Source organism: Peromyscus eremicus, chromosome 2 (genome assembly GCF_949786415.1).
Source record: "Peromyscus eremicus chromosome 2, PerEre_H2_v1, whole genome shotgun sequence".
NCBI lineage: Eukaryota > Metazoa > Chordata > Mammalia > Rodentia > Cricetidae > Peromyscus > Peromyscus eremicus.
This window is the reverse complement of record NC_081417.1, coordinates 130788802-130810407: the sequence shown is the minus strand read 5'-3', so window position 1 is coordinate 130810407 and position 21606 is coordinate 130788802. Positions and strand designations below refer to the sequence as shown.

Sequence of the window (21606 nt, the reverse complement as noted above, 5' to 3'; positions counted from 1 at the left end):
CATTTAAACATCAATTTTGAGAAGTTAGAAAACAGACAGATATGGTGATGCAGGCCTGTATCCTACTACTTCAAAGGCTGAGGCAGGAGAGTTACAAATTTGAGGCCCACCTAGGCTACGTAAGAAGGTACTGTCTCAGCTGTCGGCTGCTCTTCCTCAGGACTCCAGATTGATTCCCAGTGTCCACAGGGCAGTTCACAGTCATCGGTGTTTCAGGGGATCTGACGCCCTCCTCTGGCCGTTATGGGCACTGCACACATGTGGTGTGCAGACAGAGATGCAGGCAAAACACCCACACACATAAAAATAAATACTGAAAAAAAAAAAATTTAAGGCCTGGAGAGATGGCTCAGTAATTCAGAACATTTGCTGCTCTTCCAGAGGACCTGAGTGAGTTCAGTAGTTCCCAGCATCCACATCCCACAGATGGCTCACAACAGCCTGTAACTCCAACTCCGGGGCATCTGATGCCCTCTTCTAGCCTCCTCAGGCACCTGTACATGTCACATACCCAGATACACAAAAATAAATATAAGCCTCTTTTTTTTTTAATTAAACAAAACAAAAACAAAACGTCCAGCACCTTAAATCCAAAGGAGGGAAGCAGGCCGTAAGGGAGCATTGAGGATGCAGCGCGTTCTGCCCGGATGCAGACCACCAAAGGAAGGCATTCTTTCCAGAGAGTGATAAAACTGAGAAATTCCCTGGCAGGGCGGCTGACAGGAGCCTGGGGAGACAGAGCAGCTGGGAACAAACAAGTGAACGCCACAAAAGCTGCAGACTTTTAAAGGCAGCAAGGCTTTTGTGAACAACAATTATGCCAAAAAGTTCTGAGAATTCGTATATAGGGATCAGTTTAGTAAAATTCAGCATTTACTAGGCTGCGGAGATGGCCTATGGGAATGTAAGGACTGGAGTTCAGTTCCCCAGAGCTCACATAAAAAAGCCAGCCAGGCGTGGAAGCTGCTTCTAATCCCAGAACTTGGGAGGCCAAGACAGGATTCCCCAGGGCAAGCTGGATGGATAGCTAGACTAGCTGGAATTTGTGAGCTCTGGGTTCAGCAAGAGACCCTGACTCATTTAAAAAAAAAAAAAAAAAAAGGAGGGTGTGCTGGCTAGGATCATGTCAACCCGACACAGGCTAGAATCATTTGGGAAGAGGAACCGCAATTCAGAAAATGCCTCTACCAGACTGGCTTGTGGGTAAGCCTGGGGTGCATTTTCTCGATTGATGATTGATGTAGGGGGGCCCAGCTCACTGTAGGTGGGGCCACCCCTAGGCTGGTGGTCCTGGGTGCTATAAGAAAACAGGCTGAGCAAGTCATGAGGAGCAAGCCAGTGAGCAGCTCCCTCCATGGCCTCGGCTCCTGCCTCCAGGTCCCTGACCTGTCTGAGTTCTTGCTGTGACTTCCCTCAGTGATAGACTGTGGTGTGGAGCTGTGAGCTGAAGTAAAGCCTTTCCTCTCTGAGCTGCTTTTGGTCAGTGCTTTATCACAGCAATAGAAACCCCAACTAAAGCAGCAATTGAAGATCACCCCACATCGACTTAGGGCCTACCCATGCATAGACACCTGTACACACATGTACCCACACACAGGAACATGGATACACACATGAACACATATCACATATTTTAAAAAACTTTTTTTTTTTTTTTTTCTTGAGGCAGGGTCTCGCTGTATCCCTGGCTGTCCTGGAACTTGCTCTGTAGACCAGGTTGGCCTTGAACTCCCAGAGATCCGTCTGCCTCTGCCTCCCAAGTGTGTGCCACCACACCCGGTTTGTAAAATTGTTTTTTAAGTAAATAAATAAAGTTCAGCGTTTGCTCATCCTGGAACAGCTCTGTGTGCTGGCACTGGTGAAGAGCTTCAATTTGCAAAAGAGGATCTGAAAATTCAGGCGGCTGAGCCAGGGATGGCTGAGTGGGTGAGGTGCCCGCTGGGTAAGCATGCAGACCCACATAAAGGCGAGCAGGGCAGCTGTGGCTCAAACCCCAGTGCTGCCGGCCGAGGCAGGAAGGGCCCTGGAGCTCTCTGGCCAGCCAGTCCAGCTTCACCGGGGACCTCCTGGTTCAGTGAGAGACCCTGTGTCGAGAAATACAAACAAACAAACAAAACCAAAAACAAGGTGCGTGTGCTAGAGGAAGACACTCAAGGTCCGCCCCCTTGTTTCTGCAGCACATGTGCATGTGTGTTTGCTTTCTTGCGCGCGCGCGCGCGCGCACACACACACACACACACACACACACACACACACACAAACACACACACATGCACCACACATTCATCCATCCAAACTTCCCGTGGGTGGGTTTTGTAAAGTTTCCATTCCGTTGAAAGCGAGACAGGGATGCTGCTGAGCAGCACCCTTGGATGTTGAGCTTGGTGCACTGAGGCAGAGGAAAGGGGCCTGATATCTATTCCGGTCCCACGAGGGAGGCTCTGGACTGAGGCTTTCATGCATTCTGTTAGTTCATTTATATTCTCTTGCTGTCTTAAGCTCAGGCAGTCATCATGGAACGGAATGGGGACCAGGCAATAAACTCGTGTTTAGGTGGACGGGGGTGTGGAGACATGGGGGTGTGGAGGAGACGTGGGGGGTGTGGAGGAGACATGGGGGTGTGGAGGAGACATGGGGATATGGAGACATGGGGGTGTGGAGGAGACGTGGGGGTGTGGAGGAGACATGGGGTGTGGAGACATGGGGGTGTGGAGGAGACATGGGGGTGTGGAGGAGACATGGGGTGTGGAGACATGGGGGTGTGGAGGAGACATGGGGGTGTGGAGGAGACATGGGGGTGTGGAGGAGACATGGGGGTGTGGAGGAGACATGGGGGTGTGGAGGAGACATGGCAGTAGTTCTTTCCATTCTTATTTGTATCTGCAGCACAGAGGAGTCAGAGGAGGTCCAGTGACTTTTAGGCAGAGAAGCAGCCTCGTGCCTGCTGGGGCTCAAACTTGAACCCTTCCACCCCAGGAGTAAATAAACATAACTTACAAGCACAAAATTCAAAAGATGTTTGAAATGGACATCTATGTGGAGGCCTTGGAAACATAGTTTGGGGAACTACAGAGTACGCCCCATTAAAAGTCGGGAGAAGGGAGTGGCTGGCAAAGTAACTTAGCTAGTGAGTGCATGCCTAGCACACCCCAGGCCCTGGGTTCGATTCCTGGCACCCTGAAAAACTAGGCATGGTAGTGTCCACCTGATGTTCCTGCACCGGGGAGATGGAGACAGAGGATCAGGAGTTCATGGTCATTCTCTACTACGCAGCAAGTTCTAAGCCAGCATGGGCTACTTTAAAAAAAAAAAAAGAAAGAAAGAAAGAAAGAAAGAAAAGAAAGTAACAGGGAGAAGGGGAGAGGAAGGAGATAGAGAATAGGGGTCAGGGAGAGAAGACCTGAAGAGCTCAGGCCTTTCTGTGGGAAAATTAGCACAAATAGAACAGATTTTTAAAGGTATTTACTTGTATTTTAGGTATATGGGTGTTTTGTTTGTGTGTGTGTGTGTGTGTGTGTGTGTGTGTGTGTGTGTGTGTTTTCGAGACAGGGTTTCTCTGTGTAGCTTTGACGCCTGTCCTGGAACTCACTCTGTAGCCCAGGCTGGCCTCGAACTCACAGAGATCTGTCTGGCTCTGCCTCCCGAGTGCTGGGATTAAAGGCATGCACCACCACCGCCCGGCTTGCTTGCATGTATGTTTGTGCACTGTGAACATGCCAGGTGTCCACAGAGGCCAGAAGAAGGCATCAGATCCCCTGAAACTGGAGTTACAGACAGGTGTGAGCCACCGTGTGGGTGCTGGGAACCAAACCCAGGCTCTGTGAAAGAGCAGCCAGTAGAGATTTTAGATGTCAGACACAGGACTGAGGAACGGCCTAGTCTGACTTGCTGAGGTTCCGTAGGTGGCAGGGACACAGTCTGGGGGTGTGTCCTGTCGAAAGGCCAGTGTTCGTGGAGTAGAGGAAATGAGCTACCCCAGAGATGAGGACAGGGATACAAATGGCTTCGACAGATGTGGCAGACTCTCCGGACTAGAAACAAAGCCGGTCTGAAGAAATCTTGCCCTGCTTCCCTTGTTTCAAAGGAAGAAATTACTCAACTTAGCAAACATTTAAAATCCCTGCTGCTGATAGGCTCTTTGCCAAATGTATGGGATAGTCAGTCCAGGGAAACCCAGGCACGGGCTGGAGATCTCAGCAGGACTTCCTCTCAAGGTACACAGCCCTTCACTCTGGCTCTCTGGCTGTCTTTGCAGCCCCATTTTCCACAATAAAAGCCACTGTCATCCATGAGTGAGGGTCCCCAGGTTGAGGTTCCGCTGCCTCACCTCTTCCAATGACAGTCCTCAGGCCCCTAGACTTCCCTCTCCAGTCATGGATTCCCCTCGCCTCGACACTTCCACCCTCCTCTTTCTTCTAGATTAGGGCAATAAACTTAATCCTTTATTGGCATACCAATAAAAGCTGTGAGTGTATTTTATATTCAAAATGAGTGCCTGTCTCAATATGTCCGCTAGAGATACTGGCTGGTTAGAAACGTGAATTAGGAGACCTTTTCCCACATGCTATAAACTCAACTCTTAGAGTGCTTTATACTTAAAATAGAAAAACCTATGGGTGACTTTAAAAAAACTACTTTAAACTACTTTTGTTTTGTGTGTATGAGTATTGCCTGCATAGATATCTGTACACCATTTGTGAGCCCAGTGCCCATGGAAGCCAGAAAAGGGCATCAGATTCCCTGGAACTAGAGTTACAGACAGTTGTGAGCTGCCATGTGGGTGCTGGGAATTGAACCCAGGTCCTCTGGAAGAGCAGCCAGTGCTCTTAACTGCTGAGCCATCTTTCCAACCCTTTGAAACTACTTTTGACCTAGGACCTGAAAATTAGATCAGAACTCAAAAATGTATACGTGTACCCCCCCTCCTCTCTCTCTCTCCCTCTCTCTTTCTCTCTCTCCCTCCCTCCCCCCCCCTCTCTCTCTCTCTCTCCATCTCCCTGTGTGTGTGTGTTTTAAACATAGAATCTCATAGGTCCCATACTGTCCTCAAACTTTTTATGTAGTTGAGAATGACCTTGACCTTCTGATCCTTCTGTCTCTACCTCCTGATTACAGGTGTTTACCACTGTGCCTGGTTTATGTGGTTTTAGGGGTCAAAGTCAAGGCTTCACGCATTCTGGGAGATCAGTCTTCAAACCTAGCCACATCCCCAGCCGTATTTTGTTTGCTCTGTTTGTGTGTGGATGTGACTCTGGTAGAGCGCTTGACTACACTGAGTAAGGCCCTAGAGTCAGTCCTCAGCTTTGTGTGTGTGTGTGGCCTTGCCTGTCCTATCCAGAACATGGTCATGGTTGTTAAAGTTAGGATGATAGCCTGGTAACTTCAAGAAAATGAATTTCTTAGACAGATGGACACCTCTTTTTGCTCTCTGGAGATTGTCTGTTTCGGCAATGGATGTTGGCATCATTTTCCTTTCCTCCAGGAGGTCACTTGTCACCATGTTTAGTAAAGACAGTCGTTTTTTAATCCTGAATTGTGGATGTTTTTTTGTACTAGTGGCCTGAGAGCTAGGACTCTGTGACATTGGACTTTCAAGATGACCATCACTGTCGGTTCAACAGATTATCTTTTTTTTTTTTTTTTTTTTTGGTTTTTTGAGACAGGGTTTCTCTGTGTAGCTTTGCGCCTTTCCTGGAACTCACTTGGTTGTGAGTGGTTGGCCTCGAACTCACAGAGATCCGCCTGGCTCTGCCTCCCGAGTGCTGGGATTAAAGGCGTGCACCACCATCGCCCGGCTTCAACAGATTATCTTTTAACCCTTTCTTTTTGGGGTGCCGAGGGTGGAACCTAGGGCCTTCTGCATACTGGGCAGGCATCTGGTATCAACACTGGCCACATTTATTCTGTCTCCATTGATGGGAAGCTGGTAAGTGTCCACCTGTCTGTTTGCCTCTTTCTCTGTGTGTCTGTATCTCTCGCTGTCTCTATGTCTCTTTCTGTGTCTCTGTCTCTTTGTCTCTGTCTCTCTCTCTGTCTCTCTCTCTGTCTCTCTCTCTGTCTCTCTCTCTCTCTCTCTCTCTCTCTCGTGTGTGTGTGTGTGTGTGTGTGTGTGTGTGTGTGTGTGTGTGTGTGTGTTTCTGTGCTCATCTCTCTCACCCCCTCTCCTCTCCCTTTTTTCCTCTTCTCCCCTCATCTTCTCTTTCTTTGGGGTCTCATTTAGGTCAGGCTATCAAGCTGAGGATAACCCTGAGGTTTGATTCCCCCCAGCCCCTGCCTCCCAAATGTTGGAATTAAGGCATAAGCCACCAAGCCCAGAATGTAAAGAATTCCATAGATCATCTTAGCTTGGTTCTAAAGAATAAGGTTATTCTACGTAGTAGAACGCCATTTTCATGCTAAGAAAATGGTCTTATTAACTCTTACATGAGTTACTCAGTAGTCCACTTACTGGTCTCCAGGGGATGACATCTTCTGTGCTTCAGTAGCTAGTGGATGCTCAGCTTTTACATCCCTGGCAGCAGCAGATCATCCTGTCATAATGAGCCTTCTGTAGAGAGGAGCGTGAAACACACAGGGTTTCCACAGCTGCCCTGCCAAAATGTTTAACCTGACTCTAACCAAGGATTAGCCGAGAAAGCCACACGTGTAAGGTGTGCTCCGGACCAGTTGTCCTGGACTCTGAAAAAAGGCAGAGACCAAAGAAAAATGAAGTGAGCGTGCTGGTCCTAAGTCAGAGAGGGTAAAGGGGCCAAACAGCCAAGCTCAGTGGGCGGAGCTCTAATAGAACCAGTATATGAGGAGAAGGAGATGGACAAGCAGCTGGGTGCTGTTGGGTACGCTCGAATGTGGACTGTGTATGGGGACATCCAGTCCTTGGGGAGTGGGGCTTGTGACAAGTTGGTTCTTTCACTGCACAGATGAAAAAATGGACAGTTTTTTATCCTTTGTTGTTGTGGAAAGTGTTAGGATGTTTCCAGAAGTTCGCCGCCTTGCGGCATGTGCAGGTGTCTAGGATCCCCCAGTGGGCTTCCTTCTGGAATATTCAGGACTTTTGTCTCGTTGAGTATGAACTAAGTGAGAGACTGGATGGAAGGCTTAAGTATGTGCAAGCCCCAAGAGAAGGGAAACAGTGACTAACATCTGTGTGGAAGGTGCAGCCAGCCAGCCCCAGAGCTGTGGGTATTCTGAGACTCAGCTGATAGTGTTGTGACGCTGTAAAATTGTGTCCTTCCGTTTACAGTGTAAAATTTACAGTGTGAAGTTGTGTGGTAACATTTGTTTTTGTGCTTGTTTGTTTTTGAGACAGGGTTTCTCTGTGTAGCCATGGCTGTCCTGGAACTCTCTCTATAGACCAGGCTGGCCTCAAACTCACAGAGATCCACCTGTCTCTGCCTCCTGAGTGCCGGGATTAAAAGTGTGCGCCACCGCCCGGCTGGAGTTTTTGTTTCTTAGAGATTCCCTGGCCCCTGTGTTGTCCCTGTTCATCTGTTCATTCCTTTGTCATTCAGTGCTGCTTCTGGGCCGTGTGTTGGGTGACAGGCACGGTCATCCATGGGAGAGAAGCGTTGGAGGGTACTGGTGGATGCCGCTACAGCTGGTGGTTTCAGGAAGTTGTAGAAAACCCAGTATATACAGGGTTTTCTACAGATACATCCCTGGGATAAAAATGTACACATTAGGCACAGTAAGAGACTAACAGTGATAATTAGTAACGTAATAAAATAATTATGGCAGCCGGGTGGTGGTGGTGCGCTCCTTTAATCCCAGCACTCTGGAGGCAGAGGCGGGTGGGCCTCTGTGAGTTCGAGGCCAGCCTGGTCTGCAGAGTGAGTTCCAGGACAGCCAGGGCTACACGGAGAGGCCCTGTCTCGACAAACACAAAAACGAACAAACAAAACTTATGGCAGTACACTGTTAGCATTTCCTGCATCACTACTTCTGTGTTGGGGGGGCCTTGACTAAGTGAAAGAGGAGCTGCCTGAACACAGGCACTCCAGTCCTGCAACACCGGTCTGAAAACCAGGATCCACGGCTAAGCTCCACTAGGGAGGTTAGCATGTGCAGTGTGAGCACTTTGGACCAAGAAGTCAGTCCTTCCTATCCCTAGCGGAGAGAGCACAGATGGACAAGACAGCAAGCGATTTCATCACACTATTTGGAAACACCAAGCTTAAAACTCAAGAGATAGTTATGTCTGGAATTTTCCATCAAACGACTTCAAGTCATAGTTGAATGTGGGCAGCTAAAACCACAGAAAGTGAAACTTATGGATAAAGGGAGAATACTGGATTATGAAAAGGATATTCTATGGTGCTCAGGACTTTCAGTCTCCACTAGGAAACTGACATCAGACACAAATAAGTGTTTAGTTGGGTCTTTGGTAACTCTCCAGGGAGAAGACGGAGATGCTGTGAGGGAGAGTCACTCTGCCAACCCATGACGTCGTCGCCTCTCTGTGTAGATCCAAGGATGCTGACCCTCCCCCTCCTCTGCCTCGCTCCACCAAGTGCTTGGCTCCTCCCCTAGTTTTAGAACAAGAACCAGCTGACCTACCCTGTGAATACCCTGGATCCCAGTCTATAAGGAAATTCACTGATCCTTGCTGAGTAAAGCCAGCACCCTTCCCTCCCACCGCCAAGAAGTTAGAAATAGGAATTGTTTTGTGAAATATTCTGACTTATAAATGTTAACAAATTCAGAATTTTCCAAACATTTTGTGGGCTAAACTCGATACATCTGTGAACTTCCAGTTTACAACATCTCGGGACGCAAGTTTGTTATTGAGTTAGTGAAATTTCTCGTAGAAGTTTAGTTTATTGAGTTAGTGAGAGTTCTGATTCAAAGATAAAGGGAAGTTTCCCTTCTCGCCTAACCAGGGTTCGTAAAATGAATTTGTTTTTATTCACGTGTAGGGGTGCATGGGGCGGGGGGTTATGCATGTGAATGAAGTTTTTCACAGAGGTCAGAAGAAGGCATTGGATCCCCTGGAGCTGGAGTTACAGGTGTGTAGCTAGAGTTTTCCTGCCTGGCCCACAGTCAGGACAAATCTCTGACACCCGCCAGTCCCACAGCCACTCAGACCCAACCAAGTAAACACAGAGACTTATATTGGTTACAAACTGTATGGCCATGGCAGGCTTCTTGCTAACTGTTCTTACAGCTTAAGAACATTTCCATAAATCTATACCTTGCCACATGGCTCGTGGCTTACCGGTATCTTCACATGCGGCTTGTCATGGTGGCAGCTGGCAGTGTCTCTCTGACTCAGCCTTCCACTTCCCAGCTTTTTTCTCCTCCTTGTCCCGCCTATACTTCCTGCCTGGCCACTGGCCAATCAGTGATTTATTTACCAACCAATCAGAGCAACACATTTGCTATACAGAACATCCCACAGCACAGGTGGTTGTGAGCCCTCTTCCATGGGTGCTGGGAACCAAACTCCAGTCATCCATAAGAGCAGCGAGCGTAGTAAATGCTCAGCCATTCTCCAGCCCATCCCCAATGTAATCTTTAATAATGATTAATTATACTTTCCTTTCTTTTCCTACTTCCTTCCTTCCCTTAATCCAAACGATGAAGATCTACGAATAAGGGGTGGCCGAAAAGATTTGTCCATTGTTGGCCTCCGTGACCCAACCTGATCAATGTCATTAGGAGGCAGGGTGGGCCTGGTTTTTTTGTTTGTTTGTTTGTTTGTTTTTTGTTTTTTATTTTATTTGTGTGTGTACTAAGGATTGAACCTAGGGCCTTATACTTGTTAGGTAAGCATTACCATGGAGCTATATCCCCAACCTTCTTATGAAAAGATGTTTTATTTTGATACAGAGTAAAGTTGTCCAGGTTGGCTTTGAATTTGCTCTGTAGCCTAGGGAGACCTTGAACTTGGACACTTCCTGAGTACCTGGGATTATAAGTCTGGGTCACCAGGTACAAAAGATAACAGTTTTCCTGAAATATAATTTATAGACCACGTAGTTCACTCTAAAGCTGAATATTCAACTGTTTGTAGTATATTCGTATAATTATGCAAATAAGACCATAGTTAATGAACTCTTTATAGATTAACTTTTTTAGTCTTCAGTAATCTAGTAGTGTAAGCTAAAAATGCACGTTTGATAAGAGAGTTAAAATGAAAAAGATTGACCATGCACTATTGACAAGCATGTGTTAGCTTTGAAACTCTCAGCTCTGGCAGGAATCAGAACAAAAAAAAAAATGTTATGCAACTACTTTAGAAAGCATTTTTTCATGTTCTTAATATGGCAAGAGTACACATGTCACATCATGCATACTTTCCTTTCATTGATATTTATCCAAAGAAAATTAGACCATATGCTCCTACAGAACTTATGAAAAATGATTCACAGAAGTTTTATTTCTAAAGCTGCACTATTAGAAATCATCTCTAGGTCTGTAGATAAGTAGATAAGAAAATTGGAATAGGATAGAATATTGCTCAGCAATAAAAATCATATCATTTCCTTTATGTAAAATTAGACAGAAAACAGATCTATTGTTACAGAAAATTTAAAGGAGAACTGGCCAGGCATTCTGGCGTATGACTTTAACCCCAGCACTTGGGAGCAGAGGCAGATGGATCTCTAAATTCAAGGCCATTTTGGTCTACAGATCGAATTCTAGGACAAAGCTATGTAGAGAGACCCTGTCTCAAAAAATAAAAAAATAAAAATAAAAAAAAAATAAAAAATAAAAAAGGTGAACTGGGAACGAGTAGGAGAGAAACCTCTTCGCCTCTGTGGGCACTCACACATGTGATGTATCCAGACTCAGACACCTCAGAATAATTTTACTTTCAAAAAAGGAAACTTAGGGGCTAGAGAGATGGCTCAGAGGTTAAGAGCACTGGCTGCTCTTCCAGAGGTCCTGAGTTCAAGTCCCAGCAACCACATGGTGGCTCACAACCATCTATAATGAGATCAGGTGCCCTTTTCTGGCCTGTAGGCATACGTACAGGTGGAACTCTGTATAGATAATAAATAAATATTTTAAATTTAAAAAAAAAAGGAAACTTGGTGGACTTGCATGGTGACATGGACCAATGGGAAAAGGTGCTTGCTACCAAGCCTGACAACCTGAGTTCAGTTCCCAGGACCATGGGGTAGAGGAGGAGACCGACTCCTGAAAGTTGTCACTGACCTCTACATGCATGTGCTCCCAAATAAATAAATGTGGTAAAGGATTTGGTGGACTGCTGCACATACTGATCTTTATGATATGTGATGTCTACTTAGCATGTATATGCCATTATCTAAAATTTGGTCTCAAAATAAGAAACACGTATTATTCATTAAGGTATTTTTCTATAAATCTCAAAAGAAATGTGTTTTAATAATAATATTTTTTCAATATAAAGTATTCACTATCAAAAGTCAAAATGTACTTTTTAGTTTGAGTTGCCAAACATCTGCTTTGAAGATATTAAGTTCTAAATGAATATAAAATACAAATAGGTTTAACAGTTCAGACAAAAATCATCTCAACCACTGACAGGACAGTTTTTAAATGGAAACAATCTATGTTATGATCCTCCATAAAAAGCCATGTGCCAGATTAGTAATGTGTGTGTGTTTGTGTGTATCATGACCCATTTTCCTTCAGTGATGCCCTAACTCTGTGTGTGTGTGTGATGACCTATGTGATGACCCATTTGCCTTTAGTGATGCCCTAACTCTGTGTGTGTGTGTGTGTGTGTGTGTGTGTGTGTGTGTGATGACCTATGTGATGACCCATTTTCCTTTAGTTATGCCCTAACTCTGTGTGTGTGTGTGTGTGTGTGTGTGTGTGTGTGTGTGATGACCTATGTGATGACCCTTTTTCCTTTTGTGATGCCCTACCATAGACACTTTGTCTCTATAGGGCATTGTGTATATAGTAAAGGGAATCATACAACTTTTGCCATTGTTTTTTTCACTTAGCATAGTATTTTAGAGCTCATCTATATTATAGTACATATCTGTACTTCATTCCTTTTTGTGACTGTGATAGTTTTAATAGGATAATGACCATATTTTACTTATCCATGCATGCATTAATGAATATTTAGGTTCCTCCATTTTTGACCATTAGAAATAACACTGCTTCGAATATCATGGGCATTGTGTATTTCCCATTTCTCTTGGTATATGCCTAGCAGTGGATTCACCGAGTCATCTGATAACTGATTTTAACCAACTGCATTAGTCAGGGGGTTCTAGAGGAGCAGGACTTGCAGAATGAGCCTATTCATATACAGGAGGGGATTTATTAGAACGGCTTACAGCACTGGTTCTCAGCCGTCCTAATGATGCGACCCTTTAATAGAGTTCCTCATGTTGTTGTAACCCTTCCCCCACCCACAGTAACCATAAAATTATTTTAGTTGCTACTTCATAACTGTAATTTTGCTATTGTTATGAATCGTAATGTAAATATTTTTGGAGACAAGAGATTGCCGAAGGAGTTCCGACCCACAGGTTGAGAACCGCTGGCTCACAGGCTGTGGTCCAGCTAGTCCATTAATGGCTGTATGCCAGCTAGGGTCCAACAGTCCAGTAGTTGTTCAGTCTACAAGCCTGCATGTCTCAGCTGTCTTCAGTGTACGCCAGAATCCGGAGGAAATGGGCTCTAATGCCAGTGAAGGTGTGGACTTTGCAGTGAGAGTGAGAACAAGCAGAAGCCTCCTCCCTCCATGTCCTTGATAAAGGCCGACACCGGAAGGTGTGGCCCAGATTAAAGGTGGATCTTCCCACCTCAAAAGATCCAGATTAGAAGTGAGTCTTCCCACTTCAAATGATTTCATTAAGGAAAAAAATACCTCACAGATGTCCCCAGCCACTTGGGTTTTAGTTAATTCCAGATGCAGTCAAGTTGACTATCAAGAATGGCCACCACACCAACGGAGGGACTCCCCAGGCTAGCTCCCAAATCTGACTTATCATTTTACGTTGCCACCTGCCGTGAATGAGGGTCTGTTTCTCCCCGTGCCTCCCACTCTTGATACTTGAGGTGACAGACAGTGATCACCGCCTGTTGCTACTTTTCAGCTTTCAGCTGGGCCACTGGGAGCTGTGTATCATCCCTTTTTAAGTGGAAATGTTATCATAAATTATTAGGCATTCAGGATTTCATAGGGAAAAAAAAAAACCCTTGTTGAGCACCTTTCCTGTTTTTCCTTCTTTATGTGCTCTCTCTTGAGGGTGAAGAGGTGCCATGCTCTTTTAATGTGTCAAGGGCATCTTTCTCCCAGATGGAGGACAGAATGTCATCAGGCAGTGACTTCAGTATCTTCCCCATCCAGGGGCCCCTGGTGTGTGTGTGTGTGTGTGTGTGTGTGTGTGTGTGTGTGTGTGTGTGTGTTATACAGGCCTTGCTCTTGCAGACATTTCATTATTTGGATTTTAAAACAAATGCTGGGAAGCTTGTCCTTTTGCTCACAAATACTTGAAATCACATCTCTAAAACATACAGCTTTTAATAAAGCAATCAGGGACTAGAGAGATGCTCAGAAATTAAGAGCACTGGCTGCTCTTCCAGAGGACCCAGGTACAATTCCCAGCACCCATATGGTGGCTAACAATCTTCTGTAACTCTGGTTCTACAGGGTCTGATGCCCTCTTCTGGCCTTCATGGGTGCCAGGCACACACACGGTACACAGATATACATGCAGGCAAAACACCCATACACATAAAATAATAAAATAATTTCTAAAAATTAAAAAATAAAATAAAGCAGCCATGTTACTATCTTACATCTATAGTAATTTCTTAATGTCTTCTAATAGCCAATCCTTATTTGAATAATCCTATTTTTCTTCCAGATTTCTTTCCACAGCACTTGAGAACTGTGTCCATACACTGGTTGTTTTGTCTTTGGATTATCTTTTATTCTGATATTTTTAAAAAGTTTTAATTTCGGGCTGGAGAGATGGCTCAGCGGTTAAGAGCACTGGCTGTTCTTCCAGAGGTTCTGAGTTCAATTCCAGCAACCACATGGTGGCTCCCAACCATCTGTAATGAGATCTGGTGCCCTCTTCTGGCATGCAGGCAGAACACTGTATACACAATAAATAAAATCTTAAAAAAAAAAAAAGTTTTAATTTGGTTTGTAGACATTTGTGCCTGCTTATCTGTATGCACACCACATGCGGGCAATACCTGCAAAGGCCAGAAGAGGGCACTGGATAGCCTTGCTCTGGACCTGCAGGGAGTTGTGAACTGCCTGATGTGGGTGCTGGGGATCACACCCAAGTCCTCTGCAGAGCAGTGGTGCTTTTAACCACTGAGCCATCGTTTTTGCCCCTGTCTGTTAGTCTAAGTTAACTCTTTTTACAGATATTATTGGAATAAGTAGAACAATTCCAAAAATAATGTGTTCCAGTATTTCATAAGCCATTCCTCCAGGTGTGATGAAATGGGAGACATCTGGGTTGCTAGTAGATCCTTTCTTTTGGCCTTGTTAGTACACATCTGTAGGTTGTGTGTATGTGAGGGAACCAGGTCAGTTAGATTTAAAGCCCCAGCCCTATCACTGTAGGCTGTTCAGTCTCTTGTAAATGACTTTTAGTGTTGTGCTTTCAATTTTTTAAAACTAATCTCAATCATTCTTTAAAAGTCCATTTATACGATGTATTTTGAGTATATCCATCCATCACAACCTCCCTCCAGCTTCCCCTAGTACCACCCACCCCATCTCCCTCCCAACTTCATGTACTCCTTTTTGGTCGTTATTAGTAATTCACTGAGTCCAATTAGTGTCGCCCATATGTGCATGGTTGTGGAGCCTTCCACTGAAGCCTGGGCAACCTACCATGAGCCATATCCCCAAAGAAGGGTGATTCTCCCTCAGCAGCTACCAACTGTCGGTAGCTCCTCCACCGAGGGTGGGGCCTCGGAGAGCTCTCTCTCATCCGTGCTAGAATTTTGATTGGCTTGCTCTTGTGCAGCTAACTACAGCTGTTGTGAGGTAATACATGCAGCAGCCACATCCTGTCAGGACTTCCCAGCTCTCACATTCTTTGTGGCTCCTATTCTGTGATATTCCCCGAGCTATGACAGGCCTAGATTGATACACACAGAGACACAACTGAGGTACATATATCGGCACTTTGATGAGTTATGAGTCTGTGCACTAACCACTAAACAATGCAGAAAGAAGCTTCTCTGACCAAAGTTGAGAGCAACACAGATCTATGAATATGAACGTAAATATTTAGAAGGCGGCTTGAAAGCATGACAGACTGTTTAGCAGAACAACAGCAGGAAGTCCTGTGGCCGGGGCCTCAGATCTAATCAGAGAGTGGTTGGTTAACTGCATAACCATCAGGCCGCAATCACTCCAGTAGGTGCATCTTTCCAGGAAGATTTCATCATGTCGCACATGCAGGGCCCAGTGCCAGACAAGACCATTGATGTCTTTTCTTCCCCAGCCGCCTGTATGGCACCTTCTGGAACTGTGTACGTTACCCAGCAGGGAGAGAGTTTCCTGGTCAGTTCAGGTAGACGTCTCTCTGTCCTGCATCCACAGTGAGTGGTTTCTTACCTTCTGATGGTGGGCAGCCGAGAACAGTGGCGCTGGCCTGTGCTGTTAGACGCACCCCAGCCCACTTTTACATGCGTGCTGGGGGTCCAAACTCAGGTCTTCATGCTTGTGTGGTCAGCACCCCACACTGACTGAGCCATCTCCCCAACCCCCAAGGGCCCTTTGTAAAACAAAACAAAAATAGAAACCCACAAAAACTCTGGCCTTTTAGTCTAGGAAATTTTTATTGAATTTTTCCTTTAAATTTTTTTCCTTTCCATTTTTTTCTTATTTGTTCTTATTCTAGATGTCCTACTTGTTTGTTTTGTTTTCCAAGACAAGGTTTCTCTGTGTAGCCTTGACTATCCTGGAACTCACTCTGTAGACCAGGCTGAACTCGAAATCACAGAGATCCGCCTGCCTCTGCCTCCTGAGTTCTGAAATTAAATTAGTGCACCACCACTACCAGGCCATATTTTCTAATTTAAAAAAAAAAAAAATCTCATTTGCTGTTTCTGGCCTTTTGCTCTACACTCTGAGAGTTTCCTCAACTTGTTTCCAGTCTTTTTTTAAAAAAATTTCTGATTGTGTATTTTTTTTAAAAGATTCATTCTAATTGTGTGTGTGTGTGTGTGTGTGTGTGTGTGTGTGTATCCCCTGGAGCTGTAGTTCAGGCAGTTGTGAGTCACCCCATATGGGTGTTGGGAATTGAACTCAGGTCCTCAAGACTGGTATACACTGTCAAAAATGGAGCCATCTCTCCATCCCCTAAATGTTCCCTTTAAGCAATATCTTCTACTTGACTCATGAGTAAAATTTCTATACTGACAAATTCAGTATTTTGTTTTTTTAATCTCCCTGTGTATTTGTGGTGGTTGCATTTGTTTTGGTCTCCTTTCTTTCCGTGGGAGACTTTCCTCTACTACCCTGTGGTCTTGGCTGTCAGTTCATCTTTAAGAACTGGTGTCTTGTCTACATCTTCACTTTCTCTTCAGTAAGGCTCTGGGGGAGTTCTGCGTGTACTGCACATAGCAGCTCCGCATCGGTTCCTGCTCTATAGACCAGTACTGGCTTGAGTTTGCTGAGTCCTGCTCTTTACTTGCTCCCCAGCTTCCAGATTTTGGTGCTGATATCTCCTCTCCTGTTCTTTGATTTTGTGTAATTCTGCTTTTTTCTCCTCGTCATTTCGGAGGTTTTTAGGAGGAAGCGTATATTAATCAGAGGCTGCAGATGCAGCCGGATGCAGTCCATAGCCTGCTTTTGTGTGGCCTCATTTAAAAATGGCTTATATGTTAAGGGCTTTAAGCAAAAAACCAAAGAAGTTTGAAAATAAGCAAAATTTGTGGGATACATCACAGAGACTTGATGTAGCCAATAAAGCTTAAAATATTTACTGGCCATTTATGAAGACTTCCATTTCCCGACTGAAACTCATTTTTAACTGGGGGATTGATTCCTTCCCTTTAATTTCCCTGGCTGGTGTCCACTTAGATTTTATTCACAACTAATTGTATAGACAACTTCCTCTGTTCTTTCCTGTCCCAGTGCTTAAACTTGAAGAGTTTGTGGGTTACCTCAGCTCTTCAGCTGGTCCAGCAGCAGCGAATGGTCTTATAACGGACTTCAGCGGGCATGTTTTCCTTCTGTGTATGATTGCTGTTCTTGTCCCTGGGACAGCATGCCTGACACAGACAACTTAAAAGGAAGGTTTTAGAGGATTCGGTCCACGATCACTGAGCTCCATATTTCTGGACTCATTGTAGGAAAGGACATCATGGTGGGGGTGGGGCAGAAGAGCAGCTTCCTGGTGGACAGGAAGCAAGGAAATACAGGGCAGAACCAAGGTCAGATAATAGTCCCCAAGATATGTCCCAGTGCCCCCTAATAACACCACCATGTTATGGAGCCATCTAGGAACCAATCTCTCTATAGGTTAGAATCCTCACAATCTACTGATTGCTGCAGACACCTTCACAGACATACCTAGAAGAGTGCTTCTCTTGTCTCCTAAGTATGTCTTAATCCACCAGCTAGACAATCCAGATGGGCCCTCCACACTCTTCTTTTCACACCCGTGGCATTTGAAAGTGTGGCTTCCCCCAGAGTGACTTAGTTAAACCTGCTCTTGAGATCACTGGTTGGTCCACTGCCAGGTACAGGTGTCTAGTTTCATTTTCTCTTGGCTATGAACTTACCACCACAGAATGAGTAAACGATACAGTGAAGAGGTTTCTTTTGGCTTCTGGTCCTGGTCCAGGGTCAAGGGCCCATGTCAGGTGAGACAGCAGTCCTGAAGCTGTGCAGGGGTTGCATGATGGGAGTTGTATGCCTGAGTGATGCTCTGGTTTCTCTGTTCCTAAAAGGCCAGTGGCCATTCGTGAGTTCTGCATCCTGGTGTCCTCCATATTATCAAATTCATAACACTCTGCTAGCCCTAATCACCTCCTAGTGGCTCTACCACTACGCTTGTGTTAAATTCCCACCCTCTCTAGTACCTTGCAGTGGATTAAACTCCAGCCTGAGTGTCAGAGGGAGCAAACCGTGCTCTCAGCTGCTCCTGCCGCTTCTGCGGTGTTAGCACGGCTGCCAGCTGTCTGTGCTGGAGTGTTTGCATGCCTTTATTCCCCCATTCTAGTCTCCCAGGGTCCTCACCTCCCCACGTCTGATCGGATCCTTCCATGTTCCCTCTGCCCTCTCATCCCCTGCACCTCAGCACCATGCTAGATCCTCTTCATCCCTCACCCGGTTTGCTAGAACACTCTCCTGACATGCCTGCCTGTGTGCATTTGTTCTGTTCTCCTGCATGCCTGCCTGTGTGCATTTGTTCTGTCCTCCTGCATGCCTGCCTGCGTGCATTTGTTCTGTTCTCCTGCATGCCTGCCTATATGCATTTGTTCTGTCCTTCTGACATGCCTGCCTGTGTGCATTTGTTCTGTTCTCCTGCATGCCTGCCTGTGTGCATTTGTTCTGTCCTCCTGCATGCCTGCCTGTGTGCATTTGTTCTGTTCTCCTGCATGCCTGCCTGTGTGCATTTGTTCTGTTCTCCTGCATGCCTGCCTGCGTGCATTTGTTCTGTCCTCCTGCATGCCTGCCTGTGTGCATTTGTTCTGTTCTCCTGCATGCCTGCCTGTGTGCATTTGTTCTGTCCTCCTGCATGCCTGCCTGTGTGCATTTGTTCTGTTCTCCTGCATGCCTGCCTGCGTGCATTTGTTCCGTCTCTCACCATTACAGTGGTTTTCTTGAAGCATGTCTTGACATCATCAGCTTACTTTAAAAAATAAAAATCTATGCTGCCTTTCTCTGCCTCTCTACTTCCAGTTGAGAAAACCCAGACTCCTAACAGGGCTCCAGAGCCACACCCCGTCCTTCCCCGTCCCTCCGTTCTCCCTCCTCTGTGTACCACTGCCCTGTCCATGTCAGCCAGACCACCTTGTAGTGATAATGATGATGGAGGTGATGACAAAACTGTCAACAGCCCCGAGGCCTCCCTCCGTGCTGGGCACTTGATGTTCCTCACGAGCAGGTTCCAACAAAGGCCCACCTTCACTGAAGGTGCCACCGCCATGGCGTGAACTTTAAAACTTCTCTTTTTTAAAACTTCATCTTATTTATTTTCTGTACGTGTGTGTGTGTGTGCTTGTGTGTGAATGCTTTTGTGTGTGTGCTTATGTGTGCATGTGCTTGTGTATTTACGTGCTCTCATGAGTGTGTAAGAACATGCATGTATATGCATGTGTGTGTCTGTGTGTGTGGCGGGGGAGTGGTCAGAGAACAACTTTCAGAAGTCAGTTCTTTTCTCCCACATGCAGGGCCTAGGGATTGAATTCAGGTCATTAGGCTTGGTAGCAAGTGCCTTTACCACTCAGCTGTCTTTCCCACCCTTAACAATTTTTTAAAGCATTTTTTTTTTTGCATAAGTACAAAAGTCATTTGTCTGCAATTCTGACCTAAAGTAATGTGGATGTATTTATAGCTCCTCCCATTTAGTGTAAAAATTCATGGCAGAAATATTTCATTACAGCATGCTGCCTCCAAGCCTCACAGTGCTGGGATGTCAAGTCATGTTTGATTTGTGCAGCGTGTAGATGTTCTAAAATCTGTCACAGGCTGGAGAGAGAGCTCAGTCAGAAAGGACTTGGCTCACAAGCGTGAGGGACTTGAGTTTGATCCTTAGGCTGTGTCTAATAGGAGGGGGAAAGGGAGGCAGAAATAGGCCGATCCTTAGAGCTTGCTGGACACACAGCCCAGCCGTCTTGGCAAGTTCTAAGCTGGGAGAGACCCCGGTCCAAAAAAAACAATAATACCTAAGGAATGGCCCAGAAGGGTGTCTTCTGGCCTCCGCATGCATGCACACACACATTCGTGCATGCGCTAACACACATGCACACATAACAAAGGACAAGACCTAGAACTATTGGGTTTCAGGGTTTTAGATTCAGCTCTCACCTTACTGTCTTTACGCAGGAGGAATCAGATCTGAGGCCATAGTGAGTGGGGGTGGAGGGGAACCGAGCCTAGATAAACTTGATAGTCTGCCGAAAAGTTGGCACCTTACGGGCCATGGCTGGACATCAGACAGCTTCGGGTTCCTGCCTCTGCCCTCTGTTCCCTCAGTGACCCATCCAGAGCTTGCTTTGTGCCCAGGCTGGGCCCTGCCCACAGCAGGAACTCTCCCGTCATCCCAGCCCATGCCCCTCTGCCCCTCAGTCATGCTCTTGACTTTCACTTGAGACGCAGTGGAAGGACTGCTCACTCCTCTCCCACCTGCACTGGGCCCTGCCTGGCTCGAGGCGGTACCAGCCTGCTTTCCCTTCATCCGTTCCCCTGTCGGGCGGCCACCCTGACCTTTCCCACGCCCCCGAAGCCCTTCGCTCACGTCTGGTGTTTCACCCTCAGTTTCACCGTGCCCACATAGCGTGCCTGCAGCAGCTTCCTCCCAGTGGCTTCTTCACACACCAGGTGTGTGAGCAGTGCCACCCCCGGTACCAGCCTCTGAGAGCAGCGGTTGGTAGAGGGCCAGCTCCTCCCAGACTTCCTGCTCTCCCTGTGTGTGCTGATGCCCCAGGGACTGTCCTGCCCCAATCTCAAGCCAAGTGCCTTTTGTCTCCTGGTATGACCTAGCAGGTTTTTCCCCTCAATTTCATGGTGACTCACTTTTTAAAAATAGTCTTTGATGTGTTAACGCCTTAGGAAAAAAAAAAAAACTTTAATCATTGTATTGACCGGTTCCCTTAGTCACATGCATTCTTACCTCCTGAAAGAAACTCTAAGATATTAATTAGGGATGATCATATCCTGAAACTTCACACGCCTCACTTCCCACACCTCAGTGCCTTCGCATACTCGGTCCTACCCTACCACTGAGGCCTGACCACCTCATACGGGGCTCAGGTACCCATCCCTCCACATCTTCCTAATTGCTCCCAGTAAAAACCCCTAGATCTGAGCTCCTGCCGTAACTCTCAAGACTCATATGACTGTTAGTTGACTCTGATCCTGGAATAGTTCAGACATTCTTTGATTTCAGGGACCATGTTTGATCTTTCTGTAGCCTTTCCTCCCCCAATATGTGTGCGTGTGCATGCGTGCATGCGTGCGTGCGTGTGTGCGTGTGTGTGTGTGTGTGTGTGTGTGTGTGTGTGTGTGTGCGTGTATGTGCATTGTATGCATCCATTTGTGTATGGTTGTTTGCATGTAGGTAGGTGCATGCGCACACATATGCGTGTGGAGGCCCTGACTTGTGTCAGGTGCCTTCTTCAGTTGCTTCCTACTTATCGAGTTTTGCCAGTGGGGCTAGTCTAGCTAGTCAGCTTGTCTGGGAGATCCTCCAGTCTCTGCCTCCTGGGGTTTTACCTGGGTGCTGGGGATCCGAACTCCAGTTCTCACACTTGCTCTGCAAACGTTTTATCCCAGAAGCCGTTCTACCAGCCTTTGTCCAGTCTCTTGAACTTGGTAAAGGCTCTGGAGCATACGCTTGGTCAGTTAAATGAGTGAAATCTAAGAACCTTCTCGGAGACGTTTATTGCTCCAGCAGCTCCCGCTCTCAGCTGAGTCCTTGACACTGGCCCAGACCGCTGGACAGAACCTGA

General features: G+C 46.2%; 1 protein-coding gene and 1 long non-coding RNA gene across 3 annotated transcripts in view; one reads left to right on the top strand and one right to left on the bottom strand.

Moving 5' to 3' along the window:
- St3gal3 (ST3 beta-galactoside alpha-2,3-sialyltransferase 3) overlaps positions 1–21606 on the top strand; it is a 224744-nt gene that overhangs the window by 62477 nt on the left and 140661 nt on the right. The gene's annotated exons all lie outside the window — the stretch shown is intronic.
- LOC131903954 (uncharacterized) lies at positions 16008–21578 on the bottom strand. Its single transcript, XR_009377634.1, has 2 exons — positions 21371–21578; positions 16008–17199 (listed from the first exon to the last, which is right to left on the bottom strand). It is a non-coding gene; the product is annotated as an uncharacterized LOC131903954 (long non-coding RNA).